The sequence below is a fragment of the Anabrus simplex genome, chromosome 1 (genome assembly GCF_040414725.1).
Source record: "Anabrus simplex isolate iqAnaSimp1 chromosome 1, ASM4041472v1, whole genome shotgun sequence".
NCBI lineage: Eukaryota > Metazoa > Arthropoda > Insecta > Orthoptera > Tettigoniidae > Anabrus > Anabrus simplex.
The window spans coordinates 707,237,944-707,260,107 of record NC_090265.1 but is presented as its reverse complement, the minus strand read 5'-3'; the positions used below and the strand labels follow the sequence as shown (position 1 = coordinate 707,260,107).

Below are 22,164 nucleotides of genomic sequence, written 5' to 3'. Positions count from 1 at the left end.
AGTAGGAAGTGTTCACATATCCCCCTGTAGTCCTGAACTTAGCCTGTGTGATTTTCAGATATTTATTTATTTAGATTATGGCTAGTACAAAATGTTATAAATTACATAAAAATATAAAACAAATGACAAATAACTGGAAAAGAAAAGAAAAACACTAAACCAACCAAGCTCATCCAGAGTTCATAAAATTAAATCTAAATTGACCAACCACTGAACAGTGTCATTTACAGCCTACACAAAATCTTCCAATGGCCCCAAATATTATCTCCTCAGACATTCCGTGGAGATATGCCAGATGGTCCGCTTTTCCTGATGATGTTTGTTGTTTAAAGGGGCCTAACAGCTAGGTATGAGGTGTAACGAAATGCAAATTAAAACTTTGAAATGTATCCACTGACTACAATCTAAAACGAATGGTGATGAGAAAATGATCGTGAAACAAAAACAATCAGTGGATCCAATTCACAATGTCTTAATTACTGGAATGATGCTTATCATCTAAAAGGGTCCAAAATCCAGGTCACCGCCCCCTCACAATGGTACTAATCATTAGTAAAACAGAACCATGATGTTCCTCCTACAGTGGTACTAATCACAGGTAATGTAGACTCATGGTGTTTCCCGCATGGTGGTACTAATCACAGGTCATGTAAACCCATAGTATGTCACACACAATGGCACCACTCGCAGGTAGCACAAACCCATGGCATTTCGCACATAAGAGCACCACTCGCAAGCAACGCAGAGCCATGGTGCTCCTCACCCAGGTGTACTAATCACGGGCGCCGATATTCCTGTGGTGTTCGTCACTTGGTGGAACTAATCACAGGTCATGATACTCATGGGGTCGCTCACTTAATGGTACTAATCATAGGCAATGCAGACCCACGGTGCATCACACATTATGGTAACGCCCACAGGCAACACAGCCCATGGTGTTCCTCACATTACTACTCTCTGGCAATAAAGACCAATGATTTTCCTCAAACAGTGGTACTAATCACGGGCACCGCTAATCCTGTGGTGTTTCTCACATAATAGTACTAACCGCAGGCAACGCAAACCCATGGTGTTGCACATAAAGTGCTACTGCTTATAAGTAACGCAGACCATACTAAACACAGTGAAACGGAGCAGTGGAATACACGACCTCTTTCACAAGCAACATTCAGACCCATAATGCTCCTATATAACGTAGACCCTCACAACGTGGTAATAGTCGCAAGTAACGTTGACCCAGAGTGTTCCGCACGTAATGGTACTAATCAAAAGTAATCACGTGGTTCTAGTATCAGCCCTTGGTCGCCCCTTTTAGTTGTCTCTTACGACATGAAGGGGATACCGCAGGTGTAGTCTACATCTGTGTCCCCCACCCACAGGGGGTAGAGAGGGGGAAAGGAAAAAGAAGGGATCGACACTTCGAAAAATGAAGTACCAGACAAAGAAAGACTCCCTAGGCCTCAAATGTTCTAATACTGTCGGGGTCAGAAAAAAACAAGAGTTGACTAAGGGAGGTTGGACAGGATAGATGAAAGTGAGGAGCCTGGCACAAGTAAGTGGAAGTAATGCCAGGAATCAGCTAAGGGCACCATGGTCGCCAACTCAAGTTCAGAAACCCTGGGGCCCCTTTTAGTCTCCTCTTACAACAGGCAGGGATACCGTGGGTGTATTCTCACCACAGTTGCACTCAGAGCAGGATCTCATACCCCACTTACGTAGCAATGAGCCACACTGTCATTGATTATTACGAACTCTATCGAGAGCAACCCAGATTTTTCTTGGGAGATTATAGCCACTGGTAGATGCTGAACAGTAAACAAGGCCTGCCACTCAATTGGAGCTGTGCTGTTCCACTCCTGCTTTCACATATGGAAAGAGCTGAAAACTGCTTTCAGAAGCCAATGATTCACATCAGAAAATTCCACATTTTTACGACAATGAATGTATGAAAAGAAACCCCTTTTCCATTTGCAAAAATCAAATGATCATTGATATGTCTCTCTGCCATGAACATCCGTCGACTATTGTTAATTTCAGATGACTACCAGCTATAAGAGATAGCCTGCACAGTTGCTAGGTAACATTACCTGACCATCCATCCATCCATCCATCCATACTTTACATCACAGCCTGCACCGTTGCTAGGTAACATTACCTGGCCATCCATCCACACTTTACATCACAGCCTGCATGGCTGCTAAGGTTTCACTTCCATCACACATTTCATGACACTAAATTCTGTAACATATATTTTCACAATGTTATTGTAGGAATACAGTGGAGGATGTGGTCAGTTTTGATCCGTGGAAAAGAAGCTAGAATACAACATTTAGCTGACCTTCATTCAGGGCATCACCCATCACAAGATGCATTGTACACATGCCAACACTAGTTGCAGTGCATTTGCTGTCCAGTCGTGAAAATGTAAGTGACCAAAGAAGAACAGCATGCTGTTGTGCATTTCTTGACACAGGATTGATACATATATGGATTAAAAAGTACAGACTGAGTATTATACAAACATAACAGACTACTACTTCTTTTTTGTAAACTCTTCTTTTCAGCTTTGTCGGACTCATTTTGCCCTTGAGACGTTCCCTGTAGTTCAGGACATGATGTATCCGATGCAACTTATATGTATCAGCGCTGATTATGCAAACATCCTAAAACTGTGCATTAAATTTATCTTAGGTACATATTTCTCTGAACTAACGGTAGGCCTACATATTTTATTCATTATGAAGTAAAGAATCGAGGTATACTATCAATTCCAATACACCCACTGGTGACTTGATTTTAGAATGTTCATATTGCTTCTGGTCACCATGATTTTTGATTGCTGTCTAACCTACTTTTTCACAGGAAATGTTTTGCATGCTTATAGTGAATGACACCTACAATGTTTCTGCCCTGGGAGGGCGAAATGTTGTGGAATACTAAAAGCAGCTCAACATTTAGCATTCGTTTCCTCACGGGATAATATCTACAAAGAAATCGCGTTAAGTTTCAGATACGGAACCATTACATTCTGGCACTCGAAGGGTGCAGAAGAGAAAGAGGTTTAGGACATCAGTGGAACCTGCACAAATAGTGCACTATCTATACATATAAAACAAGAGTTTTGTCTGTACATTGCTCAGAATTTAAAAAGAATGGTATTTCTGTATCGGTCATGCCCACAGTAAGAAGGAAATGCACTTTTTAATTTTCCGTCATTTCTGTCTGTCTGTCTGTATGTACAGTACGTGCATCACAAGAAAATAGCTGAAGATAATTTAATGAAAATCGGTATGTGTAGTTGTGGAATGAGTCACTTCAATCTAGACTATAGATAATTTTATTCACGCTGAGTGAAATGGTAGTTTAGGGGAAGGCCTAAAACTGAATTCTCAAATATTTATGTTATTAGTGGTCTTATCAATAAATACCACATAACAAAAGTTATATAGAATTAAATTTCTGATCATGTCTTATCAATTTTTACTGCACCGGCTATGATAACAGAGATATTCATTAATTTGAATTTTTGTTGCCAAGTCCAAGCCACGAGAAAATGGGTAAACAGAATTTAATGAAGCCATTGATGCTTTTACAGCATAAGCCCAAAAGCCTATACAGTATCATGTCTAGAATTTAATAGAAATTGGTATGTAAAGTCTGGGAATAAGGAACTACAGTCTAGGATATAAATAATTTTATTCACCCTGGAAGATGTGGTAGTTTAGGGGCAGAAGCCTGAAATTTAATTTTTAAATAGGCCTACCTATATTATTGCTCCTATACAAAAGCAAAGAGCTATGCAATTTAATACAATCATACCCACCAACTGTACACTATTTAACCTAGAATTCTGTATACAATGTAGAATTCCATAGCGAAGCACGGGTAGGCTACATCAGCTAGTCTGGAATAAAGTGATGACAGTGATAAGTGATTCCCCTCCACTATCTGATGATAACCGCACATACAGCCTCCAAGATGAAAGCTCCCGTAACCCAGAGAATGATTAACAAGAAAGCAACATTTGTGTGCAGGGTCATTTCTGGGTCACAAACTTGAGGCCTAGGAACACACTGGAACATCTCCTCAACAATAATGCACCCAATAATTTCACCTACATTGCATTGGAGCTCATAATAGGGGCTAATCAAACTTAAGATCATTAGAATCTAATAACTCAAGGCCTATACAATGTCATACCTGCCAACTGCCAATCAGGAAAATTTGGGAGGAATCAGGAGATACAATTGGTAAAAACTGCTTACTCTACATATCTTGCGCAATACAGGAGTCCAATGCTATATTATAACACTTATTGTCTCAAACCCCGACTGTTGCTATACAAGGCTACAAGGCTAAAAATTACACACTCTATTCCCTCACAGGAATTATGTGAGAGAGATGATTGGTCTCTGATAAGTCTTCTGAAAATAGTATGAACTCATGCTCCACACGTGTGAATCAGTCATGCGCTTAGATGCCATTACTTAGCAAATGCTTAGATTAATATATTGCATCACGCACCCGCACGATTATGTGAAGCGCAATGTTATTTTTATCAAGTAATAAATTAAAATTCGCCAGAGTTGCATCCAAATGGCTCCTAAAATCTCTAGAAAAGTCACTAGTTGCTATGTTTGACATTCTGTCACTAAATTACTAAAAAAGACTCCAAATCTGGTGACCAGTCTCTAGAATCGATTAGACTAATGTGAACAAACACATAGCATGCGAGAACAAGAGAATGACAATATACTCATCCCGATATACAGATTTCAATAAACATCACACATTCACGTGTATTTCTTGTTAATAAATGTCGATATTTCATTTCAAAGCGGCCAATGAGCGAAAGAATTCCGACCAGTTGTGTACAAAGCTGAAATTGCGGGATTTGAAAACAAATGTTTGAAGTTCACCAAAAAAATAAGCTAAAATTGGGAGAAATAATAGAATAATCAGCAGGCGGGGGGAAAAAGTTGAAAATCAGGAGTTTCCCGCCTAAATCGGGAAAGTTGGCAGGTATGCAATATAAAATAAAATCATCAATATACACTGCAGCTAGATGTGTTAAGGATTCCCAACCAGACACGCCACTTTCAGAACGACCAGAATTCATTCCGTTTCAGACGTCCTCTTTGCAGCACCAGGATACCTGAAGCTGGCAGTCTTCTTCTGCTCAAAATCCTGAAAGCCAGTGATACTGGCTCGTGCTGTGAACAGTCCATATTTCAGTCTTGTCACAATTTACCTTCAGCCCCTGCTTCTCAATTACTTACACCCATCTCGTGAACTCTTGCAGGATGCCCTAACACTGAAGTCACGAGGATGTCACAAGTAAAAAGGAGGTTGGTTGATGCTTCACCTTCAATATGTCAGGTGATAAGTGCCCATAATGACAAAAAAGTAGCAAGCTGTAAAGGAAAATCTGTGCGCAACAGGCTGCTAGACAGTAGGTAGACACTTTTGATTAGGTCAGATAGGAGAATGAGCATTAGGACTATTTATTTACCATAATGCGGACAACATATTGTGTGGGCAGGGTTACCTGCTACGGGATGGAGTAACAACTCAATGCCGAGTGTTGCGTGGTGGAACATAACCCGACTCTGAAAGGACCGACAGCTCTGGGAAGTTGGGTGTTAGTCCCCCAGTGGAGGAAATGGCACTGAAACCCAGTAGGCAACATCTGTTCTCCAAGTTTACCTGATAGGTACAAAAATGCCGTTGGATGTGGTGAGCCCATCAGAAAGCCTACATGAAATGTCAAAGTGGATCAGAACAAAGGTCTAAGAAATTCCCCAGAAACAATACACATCTCACATAACCATATCTCGCCTGCTATATTCATGTGTATCTATTAGAGCATAGAACTAATAATAACCTGTCTAAGCATTTAACTTTGTTGGTAATCTCTGAGTATAATAGTTCTTGCAAATTTCAAACTTGCAATTTTCATTTCAGTTTGTGCTTCGCACTGACATATGGTACCGGTATTGTAATTAGGATACGTCTGAACGTAGTTTAAAATTATTGCAGAGTACTGTACAGTAGTATACGAGTAATATCTTATTAGAATTTAGCATGCTTATTATTGTAAAATATTTGTGTAGTACCGGTATAGTAGAGGTATCCATAGAAACTCTCTTACTAAAATTCTGTTGTAATTAGGATAAGCTTAATTGCAGTTTAGAATTGTGCAATTCTTGCGTATTCCTTTTGGTATTCAGTAATTAACAGCAGTTTTTATCCTGTTAGGGTGTTGTAGGATAAAAGTAGAGTTCGACTAAGTAGTATTGTAGTGTAGTCATATATTAATTACCTTATTGTCGAGTGATCTTTGAGTACTATCCCAGACAATATATCCCTCCGTTCATTTTTTTGCACATAAGTTATTTTATTTTTCCTTTCCTTTTCATTTTTTCTCTAAAGAATGGCTAAGGAGTGCAAGTGTAGGAACTGTGGGTGTGGCGAGGCATTGAGGGGTATGAGGGAGGAGTTGATGAGTTTGAGGGAGATAATTAGGATTCTCGCAGAAGATAGGAAGGAAGATAGGCCTTCCTCAAACAATGTACAGGTTACAGTAGATGTACAAGAGGGAGAGGAAGGAAAGGGGGGAGTTGTAGAAGACAGGTGGTCTAATGTTCTAAGGGGAAGGAGATTGCAGGCTAAGGGATCTATTCAGGATCAGAATTCAGGACAGGTGTCTGTGCGAAATCGGTATGAATCACACCAGGTAGAACAACAGAGGGAAGATGAGGAACAGGGAACTGGTGCTGAGATGTGTGGAAGTAGGAGGAAGAAAAAAGGAAAGGGAAATGTAGAGTAGAGGGTAGGAAAAGACAGGTGGAACAGGGTCATGGGAAGGAGAAAAGGGAGGAGGAAGTAGCTTCTGCAGCTATCAAGAAAGATAGGGCTGACCAGAAGAGGAGGGGATCAAATGAGGTGGTTAGGGTTGCGGCTCTGGTCATGGGGAATTCCATCCTTAGACATGTGGGGAAAGTGTGTGGAGGAAAGGGAACCAGGGTAGTGTGTTATCCAGGAATTAGGTTGAGGCATATGTTGAGAAAAGTAGAAGAGAGAGAGGAGGGGAAGGAGAAGGTGGTGGTGTTTCACGTTGGTACCAACAATGTAAGGCAAGCTGATATAAGTACCAACATAGTTGGGGATGTGTGGGATCTGGTAAATGCAGCACAAGTGACTTTTAAGGAGGCGGAGATTGTTATCAGTGGAATACTGTGTAGGAGGGATACTGGCTGGAGGGTGATTGGGGATTTAAATGAAACTATGGAGTGGGTATGTGGGAAATCTCTAGATCCTAATGGGCGGGTAGGAAAGAGGGATTGCGCTCAGATGGCCTTCACTTAAACCGCAGTGGTACGTATAAGTTAGGAAATTTGTTTGGAAGGGTAATAGGGACGTACATTCAGGGAAACGGGATTGTCTAGGGAGCGGTGATAAGGGTACAGTGATATGGAAGTCAAGTAGGGATGACATAAAAATGTTAACGTTGAACTGTAGACGTATTGTAAAGAAAGGAATAGAATTAAGTGATTTAATAGATATATATTTACCAGATATTGTAACAGGAGTTGAATCATGGTTGAGAAATGATATAATGGATGCAGAAATTCTCTCACGGAATGGTGGGAGGGGGAGTATTCATTCTGGTGAAAGAAGAATTTGTAAGCTACGAAAAAGTTAAAGATGAGAAACATGAAATTCTAGATGTAAGGCTCATTTCTAAGGATAATAGGCAACTTGATGTCTTTGGAGTGTGCAGACCGGGCAAGGGTAGCGCTGACACGGATTCAGAATTATTTGATGATAATCAGCTATGTGGAAAACGACATGCAAAGAAATGTGATTGTAGCAGGAGATCTGAATTTACCAAACGTCAATTGGGAACAAAATGCGAATGACAGGAAGCATGACCAACAAATGGCAAATGAGCTATTATGGGAAGGGCAGCTGATTTAGAAAGTGATAGAACCAACTAGAGGGAAAAATATCCTGGATGTGGTGTTGGTAAAACCAGATGAGCTCCATAGAGAATGTAATAGATGGCATTAGTGATAATGAAGCCGTTTTTGTCGTAGTTAAAAATAAATGTGATAGAAAGGAAGGTCTTAAAAGTAGGACTATTAGGCAGTACCATATGGCTGATAAAGCAGGCAAGAGGCAGTTTCTAAAACGTAACTATGATCGGTGGAAAACGGTAAATAAAAATGTAAACAGACTCTGGGATGAATTTAAAGAAATTGTTAAATTTGTGAAAACATGTTTGTACCTTTAACAGTGGTAATAAATGGTAAAGACCCACCTTTTTATAATAGAGAAATAAAGAGACTAAGAAGTACAGACTGGAAAGAAATAAGAGTTAGAAATGGCTGTGGAAGGAAAAATTGAAGGAACTTACTAGGAAATTGAACCTAGCAAAGAAGGCAGTTAAGGATAACATGATGGCAAGCATAATTGGCAATCATACAAATATTAGTGAAAAATGGAAGGGTATGTATAGGTATTTTAAGGCAGAAACAAGTTCCAAGGACATTCCAGGAATAATTAATGAACAAGGGGAGTGTGTATGTGAGGATCTTCAAAAGACAGAATTATCAGTCAGCAGTATGTAAAGAGTGTTGGTTACAAGGATAATGTCCAGACAGATGAGGAGACTAATGCTAAAGAAGTATTAAAATTTACATATGATAACAATTACATTTACAATAAGATACAAAAGTTGAAAACTTAAAAAGCAGCAGGAATGGATAAGATTTCTGGGGATATACTAAAGACAGTGGGTTGTGATATAGTACCATATCTGAAGTACTTATTTGATTATTGTTTGGTTGAAGGAGCTATACCAAATGAATGGAGAGTTGCCATAGTAGCCCCTGTGTATAAAGGAAGGGTGATAAGACATAAAAACGAAAATTACAGGCTAGTAAGTTTGACGTGTTGCATGTAAGCTTTGGGAAGGCATTCTTTCTGATTATATTAGACATGTTTGCGAAATTAATAACTGGTTCGATAGAAGGCAGTCAGGTTTTAGGAAAGGTTATTGCACTGAAGTTCAACTTGTAGGATTCCAGCAAGATTTAGGAAATATCTTGGATTCAGGAGATCAAATGGACTGTATCGCAATTGACCTGTCTAAAGCATTTGATAGGGTGGATCATGGGAGACTACTGGCAAAAATGAGTGCAACTGGACTAGACAAAAGAGTGACTGAATGGGTTGCTATATTTCTAGAAAAAAGATCTCAGAGAATTAGAATAGGCGAAGCTTTATCTGACCCTGTAATAATTAGGAGGGGAATTCCTCAAGGCAGTATTATTGGACCTTTATGTTTTCTTATATATACATAATTGATATGAGTAAAGGAGTTTAATCAGAGGTAAGGTTTTTTTGCAGATGATGTTATTCTGTATAGAGTAATAAATAAGTTACAAGATTGTGAGCAACTGCAACATAACCTTGATAATGTTGTGAGATGGACATCAGTCAATGGAATGATGATAAACAGGGTTAAAAGTCGGGTTGTGAGTTTCACAAATACGAAAAGTCCTCTCAGTTTTAATTACTGCATTGATGGGGTGAAAGTTCCTTTTGGGGATCATTGTAAGTACTTAGGTGTTAATATAAGCAAAGATCTTCATTGGGGTAATCACATAAATGGGATTGTAAATAAAGGGTACAGATCTCAGCACATGGTTATGAGGGTGTTCAGGGGTTGTAGTAAGGATATAAAGGAGAGGGCATTAAGTCTCTGGTAAGACCCCAACTAGAGTATGGTTCCAGTGTATGGGACCCTCACCAGGATTACTTGATTCAAGAACTGGAAAAAATCCAAAGAAAAGCAGCTCGATTTGTTCTGGGTGATTTCTGACAAAAGAGTAGCGTTACAAAAATGTTGCAAAGTTTGGGCTGGGAAAAACTGAGAGAAAGACGACGAGCTGCTCGACTAAAGGGTATGTTAGGCGTAGAATCTCAAGTATATTATACTATATATTGGTTAAAAAGATTCCAAACCTTGACCTAAAGGTTATCTACAGGCTGAAGATGTCCAAAATAATGGGTGAAACATGTACCTGACCTGATAAGTCTACATAAATTCATGTAGATTCAAACCACATTAAATGTGGAGAGTATTGAATAGGTGGTTTTTATTAAATTATCCTTGAGATTCTACGCCAAACGTCATCCTCAATACGGAACAATAATGAGAGATGTTACTTGTAATTAAATGGTATGTTCTGAGCTGTCGGCGGAGAGATGGCGTGAAATGACATTAGTAAACGAATAAGTTTGAGTGGCATCTTTAATAGTAGGAAAGATCACAACATGAAGATAAAGTTGGAATCCAAGAGGACAAATTGGGGCAAATATTCATTTATAGGAAGGGAAGTTAGGGATTGGAATAACTTACGAAGGGAGATGTTCAACAAATTTCCTATTTCTTAGAAATCATTTAAGAAAAGGTTAGGAAAACAACAGATAGGGAATCTGCCACCTGGGCGACTGCCCTAAATGCAGATCAGTATTGATTGATTTTCTCATGTCTAAAGAAAGTGCGAGAAGTGGGTGAAGGTCTATAATCCACAGGCCAATCCACAAGCTCCCTGGATACGGGTGACGGAATAAGATGAAAAAGAATTCTGAGAACCGAAGTGTGGCAAGTGGTTTACCTACACAGTAAAATTTCTCTATTTCGACTGCTTCTCCTTTCATTCAAGATCAATTATTCTTTATGTAGGTAAAAGAATATCTCAGAACTCGAAATCGTGACCTGAAGACAGGGAGTAATAAGTCTTAACACACACAATCCAATCTCTATACGTTCACTTTTATAAATCCAAAATCATCGCAAGCAAAATCAGTTGAAAGGTTAATATGTATCATTATGAAATATTTATTTATTCTTCTTCTTCTTATTATTATTATTATTAGCTTTACATCACACCAACACAGCTGGGTCTTACAGCAACGATGGGAAGGAAATGGGCTAGGAATGGGAAGGAAGCGGCCGTGGCCTTAAGCTACAGCCCCAGCATTTGCCTGGTGTGAAAATGGGAAACCACAGAAAATCATCTGCAGGGCTGCCGACAGTGGGGTTCAAAGCCACTACCTCCCGAATGCAAGCTCACACCTGCACGACCCAAACTGCAAAGCACCTTGCTCAGTCTCTATGAAATAATATTTAAAACTATTTATACTACAAACATACAATGCACATTAAGAACTGATATTTATATATTGTACTATTTTCTTGTGTTACGTTTGAAATTTTGTATTTTGGTGTAATTTATACTTATGTTACATAACAAAATTGCATCACATTTTCACATACAATAGTAAAGCACACAATTTATTGCAATTCATTAGGAAATACGAAGATAATTAATAAGATAATTAATCTCTGAGTGGCGGGAAAAGGCACACGTTTAAAAAAAAAAAAATTGTAAATTTCACCTATGTCATCTGTAGGGCCAAACTTACATTCCGGTAAAAGCACACATGCCAGTCTTCTGCAGGGAGGGGGACTGAAATACACAATCACCTATTTCAGACCGGTACAGACAGTAGAGGAAGAACCCCTTAAGTCAACTTATATTACTGTGTTCAATTTCTAAAGCTTTTTGAGAAAGCACTTATGTCTGCTTGTGTTCTTCTTGCTTCTCTGCTGCTCAAGCCTGGTGGGACTCCAGCGATCTTGTCCATCTGTTTAAGAACTACACTCCTTTGTAATATAGGCTAATTATGTAGACCGAAATTATAGTACAATCCCCAACTGTATCATTTTTATATGTGCAATTTACACAGACTCGGCTATCTTCCAGCCAAACTTTATTTCCATCATGTGATTTTGTCTTTATAAACAAGCAAAATGTGTTCAAGACTTAAATTGGTGGAACAGGCTCTGAATAAGTTTGAAGAAGATAATCAGAACGATTGTGCAGGAGGTAGAAACAGTCCAACCTGTTCTAACGGACACTTTCATGGAACCGATTTTATTTTACATAATACACATGTAAAACAAGCCTCATTTAAGCGGACACCTCAAATTCCGAACAGCGGACATCACCATTAATCTCGCCCACTTTTCTTAAGTGGACACCTTACGCGTTCCAGGAAACTGCCTTTACACAGGGCTATGTCATCCTTTCTCTTAATATCATTCTGCAAACATACGAGAATTCCTTTTGAATGTTTGTACTATTTCATGTCCAGGGGAAAAAAAGAAATGTACACAGGAATGCTGTAGTAGCCGTGAAGTTAATAGTTCTGCACAGGGCTCTTTCCAGACCATTCATTAGGGTCATCCTGTCTTCTAGTATACATTCTGAGAATTCTAGTTGCCCAGGAATGTGCGAGTGAGTGTTTGCTCACAAGTTACCAAGGGATTTTCCAACTCAGGCTGCAGCATTTTATTCATAACTCAGATTGTCGCTGATAAGGTCGAGGTCAGCTAGTTCAGTTAAATGTGACAAGGAAGAGACTTTTGTGTGCTGTGTAGCATTTCAATCGCCCAGTAAACATTAATAGGAGGGACATTGCGGTATACGAGTGATTCAAATGTGTTCGAGCAAAGAATCTATGAGCGAGTGGCCCAATGTTACAATAAAATGCATGAGAAAACGCAAATAACCTTGAAATAGAGGTCAATTGAATAAAGAATTTGCATGTCACGCTGAGTCCTTATTCCCTTTTCGAGAATTTCGCGGTAAAGGAAAATGTGCTCAATTTGCACATCCAGCTAAATGATTACTTCCCGAAGCTATAATAAATGTAAAGACTGTAAACATCACTTGTAACATCTCCCAGGCAAATATTTAGTTAGAAATTATTTAGAATAATCAAAATAAAGGTGTGCGCTTATATTTAAGGTGGATGTCTTTGTCGTTAAAATGTTCAGATTAATTTTTTACAACCTTATTTTAGCGGACACCTCTCATAATGGACATTTTTCCATGGAACCGATAATGTCTGCAGAAGGAAGGTTCGACTGTACAGGGTTTTACTTTCCCCTGGTGGTAGAATAATATATGCTTTGCAAGTAATACAGTAACTTAACCTTAAACTGTAAAAATCCCTGACCTGGCCAGGAATCGAACCTGGAGCCGCTGGTAACAGGCAGACACTTTACCCCTACACCATGGGGCTAACATAACACGAAAGAGCACTAACAAATTGTAAATGATGTACATAAAGTTACACAGTAACTCGCAAGTTTGCAATATAGAAATAAATTTTTCAATGAGTGGCTATTTACAAAGGTAAGCCTTGAAACGTGAAACCTTTACAAGCGAAGTACAGAAGACACAACAGACAAGAAAAGCAGAAATATTACCAAACAGCAATACACATCACATCTGGAAAGTACTGACATCTGTAAAACAATCACTGAACTACTTTCGACAATAAAATGGAACTAGTTAACTCGTCCTGTCCATTAGAGAACAGTTTCCAAAGATAATGGACAAGTCAACTCATCATTACCCTAATAAGTAACATCAATACTACCATCCGTGCTCTGCACGGAGTTACTGTCTTTTGTTCACTTCTCACTGCTTTCTCACGGAGGACGTGGTGGTCAATAAGGCTGCCAACTAAAACGACGGGAATCCCTAGGTCAGATCCTCTAGTTTCCTGTGTAAATACCATTGGCCTGGCTTGGTTAGGATAGGGGTAAACAAGACCAGTGATTTAGGGACAAGCAACGGAGTTCTGGGGGTGTAAGCCCCCAGTTTAGAGCCGCTGCAAAGCGACATTAGGCCTCTAGTTCCCTGTTCAAGGGCTTCTTTCTCCTAGAACAGTGTGTACAAATTCCTTACCGCCACTGCAGCACTGTACCTTCCTCCGCGTTAAGATAAATTTGATATAAAATCATTCCTATCCTGTATTCAGTATGGTTTCCTTTATATGTCCAGTTTCATTGCATTTTTATTCTGGGGGTTGGTAATACATTCTAGTTATTATGATTGACGTAAATGACATCACATGTGACTTTACGTTGTCCAATAGAAATGCAGGTTTGTAGTTTAGCAATGGACAATGGCAAATACTCCTCTTTCTCAGGTTATAAAAGTAAATGTAGTTTTCGAGGCGGGATGATGGGTTCCAGAACATGCACCTCTGAAAGGAATTCCAAGTAAGATATGCTTAAATTCTACTTCCTAATAATGCTACTAAGGTTTGTGAGCACGGGAAGTATTTCTACCTAAGTCACAACCATTGGTAGTGCGTTAATTCATCACGCCCAATTAAGAGGGTAAATAGGATCTGAAATTTTACGAATCAGAAGTACAGACGCTGATCATTACTGCAACAATTACGACTGTCAGTTAGGGAGCAACCGCAAACTGCCACACAGTATGAAATGTGGAATTCCTTTGTTCTTGTTCAGAGATGGTGGTGTTTGGCGAATGGAAGGAACGCCACAATCTGTTTAGATACAACAAAGAATTGTCACAATAATTGGCCATCCATTCATGTTCCAAACTGAGGAGAACATGACGAATGTGAGGGAAATGTTCAATTGTAGCCCAACTGAATCAACAAATCAGGGAAACAGCTGACACCAGAAAATTGCAACCACAGAATGGAGTGTGGAGAGTTGATGCTAGCCTGGACAAAGACCCACAGGGGACCACATCTGCTGCATGACACCATGAACATGGAACTCTACCATAAGATATTTAAAGATTAAATATTACCCATGATTTCTGGATGGGAAAACATCAAAATTATTTTTATGCCAGATGGCGCACCTCAATTTTGCAAATAACATGCATAAACGCACATTTCCAGAACGTTGACTGAGACGATAAGGACATCATGAATGGCCTGCAAGAAGTCCAGACCTCATGCCCGATCACAGTTTCCTGTGAGGATGGGCAAAATATGAGGTCTACTAGACAAAACCTTACACACTGGAAGTATTCGAAACATGAATCTAGGACATCATCACCAATCTCCCACGCAATTTCCCACCCAAGACTGTGGAATCCATTTCCAGCATTTGAGGAGATTGAAAGACAGATCAAGTGGCTCGTAAAAGCGAGGTATGCATCCATATTCCCAAGTAACATTGTATAACATTAATTTTAATAAATTAACATTACAAGTATAGAATGTATGCTCTTTATTCAATGTCCAGTTAATTTCTACCCATCCTATATATCAGGGCTGGCCACAACAAGGCTCGCAGCCACATGCGGCTCTTCAGTCAGTCTCATGTGGCTCTTGACACCAACCTTAAGAGTAAAATTAAATAATATAATTAATGGAATCTAACGACATCTCGCGGCTGGTGGCGGTCAGTAGCAGCGATGTGCGGCTTAACGTTATTAATTCTGTAGGTCAGTGGTGAGAGATGGGAGGTGAAGATAGTTCCAGGGCCTTCTGTTAGATAGTGCTTTGAGTGGGAGTGTGTCAGTGTGTTGTGATATGAAGCCAGTCGCATTCACGTATAGGCAGTAGCGAATGCCGATACTTTTCTGTGTGCAGTTGTTGTGTGCTGTTTCAGTACAGTTGCAGCCTGGTGTCCGAACAGCTGTGATGCTGTCTAAGAAGTGTAAATATGAAGAGGAGAATCGAGCTTTTAATACCGATTGGGAGGAATAATTCGTTTTTGTAGAAAGAAACGGTAAGCCAATGTCTCTTTTATGTCAAATAACTTTGTCACAGTTGAAGGCCAGTAATCTAAAATGCCATCATGACACTAACCACAGCGGTTTCAACAAAAATTTTCCTGTTGGCTCTCAGTTAAGGAAAACCAAACTGAAATCACTAAAGGAAAAACTTCATTGTCAGAGTAGGGTCATGTCAATTTTTACCAAGGAAGCAGATTTGACAACCGAAGCTGGCTTCATCTTGGCTTTTAATATTGCAAAAGCAAAAAAGCCTTACACAGAGGGGGAGTTTATTAAGAACATGGCACAAGTTATTTCTGTTTTAAAACCTGAAAATAAGAAACTGCAGAAATTGATCAACGAAATACCCACTGCTAGACACACAATAGAGAGGCGAGTTTCTGTTATTAGTGCGGAAATTTAAAATAATTTAAGAATCTAAGCCAGTGCTCAGCAGTAAGTCTGGCTCTGGGCGAGTCTAATGATATCAAAGATAAACCACAGCTAGACATATTTGTGAGACATGTGTCAAAGGACTTGTAGGTGGTGGAAAAACTTTTAGACATGGTTACTTTCAAGGATACTACTCGTGGTTGGGACATTAATGAAGCCCTGGATGGCGTTTTACAGAAAAACTCAGTGCCTATCAGTAATATTGTCAGCATTGTTACCAATGGCTTTTAAATGCTGACACATCATTTCCCGATTTCCTACCTGTACATTGTATTATTCACAGAGAACATTTACCAGCAAAATATTTTCAGTACCCGAATATTATGCAGGTAGTTCTAAAAATTGTGAACTGTATTCGCTCATGTGCCAAAACACACCGACAGTTCAAATCTTTTATAGAAGATATGAACAATGATGAGCTTTCTGATGATGTATCTTGGCACTGCTTGGTAAGATGGCTATCAGTAAGAAATGTTCTGGGTAGATTTTTTAATTACTTGATTCAATAAAACAGTTTATGGAAGAAAAAGGAAAATCATTCCCTGAACTTAATGACCCCCAGTGGTTGTTAGATTTGGCTTTTTTACAGGTGTGGTCCAGCATTTAAAAACGCTTAACATGTCTTTACAACGAAGAGAAAAACTTATTTCTGATTTGGCCCAGACTGTATGTAGCTTTCATAGCAGGTTAAAGCTTTTTGGGAAAGATCTTCAGAGTAAAACATTATCTCACTTCAAATGTTTGAAGAAAATTACTGAAAGCCTTCCTGACATTCAGGTGGAAACTGAAGATTACATGAGTAAAATGTCTGAACTTGCTGAAGAAATCAATTGCAGATTTAATGATTTGAGATCACTTAAACTTTCATTTTCATTTCTGGAAAATCCTTTTTCTGTTGATGTTGTGGGCAAAGGCCATCCTGTATCACCACCAATAACAAAGTATACAGCAGCTGTAGAGTTGGAGCTACTAGAACTGCAAGAGAACGAAGGACTCAAACGAAGTGGCGTTTCCACCATAGAATTTTGGAAGAATGTTCCAGAAGAAAAATACCCACTACCAAAAGAGTGTGCCAAGAGACTTATCTCAATCTTTGGGACTACTTATGTGTGTGAATCACCGTACTCAACGTTTAAATTCATTAAATCTAAATATCAATCTGAACTAACTGATGAACATTTAAGTAAACTTGTGCGAAGTGTGCTTATCAATTATCAGCCAGATTTCAAAAAACTAACAGCAGGAATGAACGCTTGAAAAATCACTTCTCAAAAGTAAAATCTCCTACCTTGATGTGTACCTGAAAAATAATGTTCTGTGTGGTGTAGAAAATAAATATTCCCTCATTTGTTATAAAATGAAAAACGTGTCTTCATTTTATAAACCATTTTCTAAACATGCTCCCAATTTTGTCCCCTAAATTTGTGGCTCCCAGAATCAAGGTTAGTGGCCACCCCTGCTATATATTAATAACCTGGGGTTAGAAAACTTATCACTGATCGATTATCTTCAGCGTATCAGGTTAGGAAATTTATCACCGTTGATTTTTTAATTAAAAATTACATTTGTTCGTGGCATCGACCTCTGTAGATCTTTTGCCACTTCTTTCACCATATCATAAGAACCTGCGTGTAAGTGGAATTGCAGAAGTGTAGAGGGTTGAATGTGAGGAAAGGAACGTTAAGGACGACACAAACACCCAGTCCCCAGGCCAGGGATATTAATAATTTACAATTAAAAACCCCTGACCCAGCCGGGAATCGAACCTGGGGCCGCAGGGTGACAAGCGGACGCGTTGCCCCCTACACCGCAGGGCCAGACATCACCGTTTGTTCAATTTCAAAATATACACTGAGCAAAGTGAAGTACAAATGGGGCGAGGAATCAAATATTGACCCATTTGTTATATTTTATTATAAATGTAAAAATTACTTCTTACGGCGGGTTGCTGGATCCCCAGCAGTCACAATGAACAATCGCTCCTAAAATAAGATAATACTAATAAGCAATTTCCTGACTTGGGCACCTTTAGCTACGAAGGTCTCCTGAAGTTTTACCCTTTACCAAAATATTGTAAGAAGTACCAAGCATCCTCACTACCCATGGTACCTTGACACAGCTACTGTACATGGAAATAGATTCAGGCCATTCTGTAACTGAGAAGCAGCAGAAGAAAACAGTGCACAAAAGTGTTAACATCCACGTGACTCTCACCAGCTGGTTTGGTAAAACGGTACAAGATTCACTATTGTAGAACTGAAGCAAAAGGGTTTTCGAGAGTTCAACACTTCTCAAAAGATCACTTGCGTTCAAAAATAAATACGAGAAAAAGGAAATGCATTCAACCGACAAAAGACTAACGGGTTCCATTACAAACTTAGGTGTTATTCTGGAGAACTGAAATTTGACGATACTCGAAGAGAAAGAGCATTTTTGAACATCATCTCTGAAAATATGAAGAAATAGTACGAGTTACATTTACTCGAAGCAGATCAAAGATAAACCAGCAAAGCTGTAGAGTGCAGAATCCGCTCCGCAATGTTAGCAACACGAGGCACCACTATGTGGCGCACACGAAGTGACCGTTATTTGTTTAATACTTAGGTTTCCACTAGTAGTGCTGAGGTAAGCAGAGGTGAGTAGAATAGCACTGCTGCCAACTGTTGGTTTGATATGGCTATATTTCTTTCTCTTGGCGTGCGGACAATATACGCCGTGGCGATAGAAAAGAGCCTCTCGAAGGGAGTGTGGCCCTGAAGAGGCCACTGTTCTCATGACAGAGATTGGCCTGGATGTACAAAAATACGTTAAAGCTAATAAACGACCTTTATCTCTTGTCGTACGCCCCCAGATTAAAGGAAGAATTGAGAAAGTGTAAGGTTACCGTCCGACGCCATGACACTTTCAAACTTCACGGGCCTCTTTAGTCTTTTTTTCCTTTGCGGTGGTTGGCAACGTCGGCCGATGCCCGTGATCCTTGCCAGAACCAATGGATAATGGCTGGCAGGCGTAATGAACACATCTCTTCTCCAGAATCATTTCTAGGTAAGAATAGCAGCACTAAAAGTAACATATGTAATAATCCTTGCAGAGCAGACTGTACATTTCTGACGATGATGCTTGTTGTTTAAAGGGGACCAACATATATGGTCATCGGCCCACTGAACATTTCTACCGATAAACCTATTCCAATTACTGCAAATAAACATACCATTTCTCTACTCCCTCTATTACCCACTGTAACCATCAATAGGTCAGAGACAGTCTTGGTAGAATTTTGTGATTAGAATAAAGGCCTAAGCCTACTAGCAGTTTTTTTCTCCTAATGGTTTAATGTCTCAGTTACACAGTGCTTTCTGCGACTCAAAAATGGTAAAGGGCTAGGATTGGACAGGAGGCAGCAGTGGCCTTAATTAGGGCATAGCCCCAGCATATGCCCCTACTAGCAACATACAGGCCTACTGTAACAAGAGTTACTTGAGAGCGATGTTTGTATTCGGTGTTGAGGTTATCTATGTTATGAGAGAGCATAAACCTGAAATATAACAAGGAAATAACTACTTAAATGAGTGCTAAATACAGCATTAAAAAAACCTGTACCTGAAGAAGACTAATATATTATCTGTCAGTGGCGACAGCTGGCCATCAGGTTAGGAGGGTTGTAAACCCGGCCTATAGAGAATACTATTGGGGCTACATACATCAGCTGTGATTTCGTAATGGCATATAATTAGAAGAAAAGGCTAATGTATATTCATACTAGTGTATTATCGTAAACATTTGAGTAAGTCCTCCCAGTCCCAGTCGGACCAGCTCCCACTGTAATTTCTGTGCCTTTCCCATGTACATACCTCGTAGTCATTAGACAAATGTTTCTCCTCAAAAGTTGAATTTTTTTAAGTATGTACCTTTTCCCGTTATCCAGAGATATACAATGGGTACTGACATCTTAAAAAGTCACGTAATTGCAAATTCACTGTCCAGAGAAGGGAAATTTCGTCATTTTAAAATCCGGCAATCTAGAAAATTCAATACAGGCTACTTCTTACAACAAGATTAATTTTAAGTTATAACACTATTACGCCACTTAACAATATCATCTATGATTTATTCTATACGCAATAAATCACTAAACACATCCCGAAAAGTAGCCTCACAGTATATCATACAGCAGCACAAAACTATTCATAAACAATCAAATACATGCCAAATGACAACTTTCTACAACAGCGCCACCGCCAAATTTCTATACCAAGGAGAATTGGAAACAACAACCAAAGAGAAATCAGCTTAAAAATTCATACAAATGCAAATATCGATATATAAATCTGATCGAAAATCATAAAAACGACACAACGACACTACAGGGGGCATGAATGACCGCTACTAGAGCCTCTAGCGGAAGAAATCGCCAGATTCACAGTGAGCGGACAGAACAGGGCGTGTAATTGTGGGAGTGGAAGTGATAGTAAGTCTAAATCAAACAGAAATCGTTTAGCAATCAACTGCCACAGCACTCAAAAATTACATGAAAACAGAACTGTCGTTGGTTGACTCATCAGTCCATAGGCAGATTTGATGCAGCCATCTCTGCCACCCTATCCTCTGCTAACCTTTTCGTTACATAACTGCTGTATCCTATATCTGCTTTAATCTGCTTGGCATATCCATACCATGGTCTATCACTACCGTTCTTACATAAAACACTACCCTCAAAAACCAACTGCGCAAGTCCTGGGTGTTTCACGGTATGGCCTATCATTCTATCTCTTCTTCTCGTCTAATTTAACAACAACGACCTCCTCTCACCAATCCGGTTCAACACTTCTTCATTCGTGATTCGATCTATCCATCTCACCTTCAGCATTTTCCTGTAACACCACATTTCAAAAGCTTCTATTCTCTTTCTTTCACAGAGAGTTATAGTCCATGTTTCACTTCCATAAAATACGACGCTCCAAACGAAAGTCTTCAAAAACATTTTTTAAATTCCTGTGTCAATGTTGGATCTAAGCAAATTCCTTTCCTTAAAAAAGGCCTTCCTTGCTTGTGGTAGTCTGCATTTCATGTCCTCCTTACTTCTGCCATAGTTAGTTATTTTACTACCCAAGTAAAAATATTCATCCACTTCCTTTAAGACTTCAATTCATAATCGATTATTTTCTGCACCACATGACTTCGTACGACTGCACTCCATTACATTTGTTTTGGAATTATTTATTTTTGTCTTGTACTCCTCACCCAAGACTACGCCCATACCATTCAGGAACTTCTTTAGATTTTCTGCAATCTCGGATAAAATAACAATATCACCGACAAATCACAGGGTTTTGATTTCCTCTCCTTGGATTTTGATTCTCTTTCCAGTGTCCCCGTTTCTACCACCAAGGTAATTTGCCCCAGACTAGTCAGCCACTCCAAGGCGTTCTCAGTTAGACCTATGAAAAAATAATGGCATAAAAATAAATATACCCTGGATTTCGATGGGGAACACATAACTAATATGGACACGGTGAGGTCAAAAAAGCTACAAATAAAGCAAGTCGACGCAAGGCGCCAGTTTAGAGAAAAATCGGTTTATAAAAAATACACAAGAAGAATATGAAAATATAGCAAAAATATCAAAAGGAGCAAATTTACAAAACTCGGAATTATTCCCTCAGCTTGATCCATGGGCGCCCATATGACAGTTAGTAGGAGGGGGGCTAGATCTAGGGGTATGTAGTATTTTTAATATTTTTAATATTTTAGAAGATGAACGGCTCCTTGTATTCCGCGGTAGAATAACACCCACGGTATCCCCTGCCTCTTGATGGGGGCGGTACTACGACTTCTACATAATACTGCCTTCTAAATCGTTTTCTTGACAGAAAAACACCTGACTATATTAGACTTTTTCCTTTCTCTGAGAGCTCGAGGGGGGCCGCGGCACTCCTTGCCTCCGGGCATGGGCGCCCTTGGTTTGATCAAGTCCATCTTGAGATTCAAAGTATCATACAATTCTTACAAGTGTATACTGACACACGTATTTAACATTACAAAAGCAAACATAAATTAATTTTATTGATTTTAAAAC

The 22,164-nt window shown here is 39.3% G+C and overlaps 1 protein-coding gene across 1 annotated transcript in view; it reads right to left on the bottom strand.

Annotated features, from left to right (window-relative positions):
- The window catches only part of LOC136857368 (transcriptional regulator ATRX), a 605,506-nt gene extending 585,242 nt beyond the window's left edge, over nucleotides 1–20,264 (bottom strand). The window contains exons 1-2 of the mRNA XM_068225161.1: nucleotides 20,246–20,264; nucleotides 19,997–20,107 (exon numbers count right to left, since the gene is read on the bottom strand). The gene's annotated coding sequence lies outside the window, so the exon portion shown is untranslated. The remainder of the gene's footprint in view (nucleotides 1–19,996; nucleotides 20,108–20,245) is intronic.
- Between the last annotated feature and the right edge of the window lie 1,900 nt (nucleotides 20,265–22,164).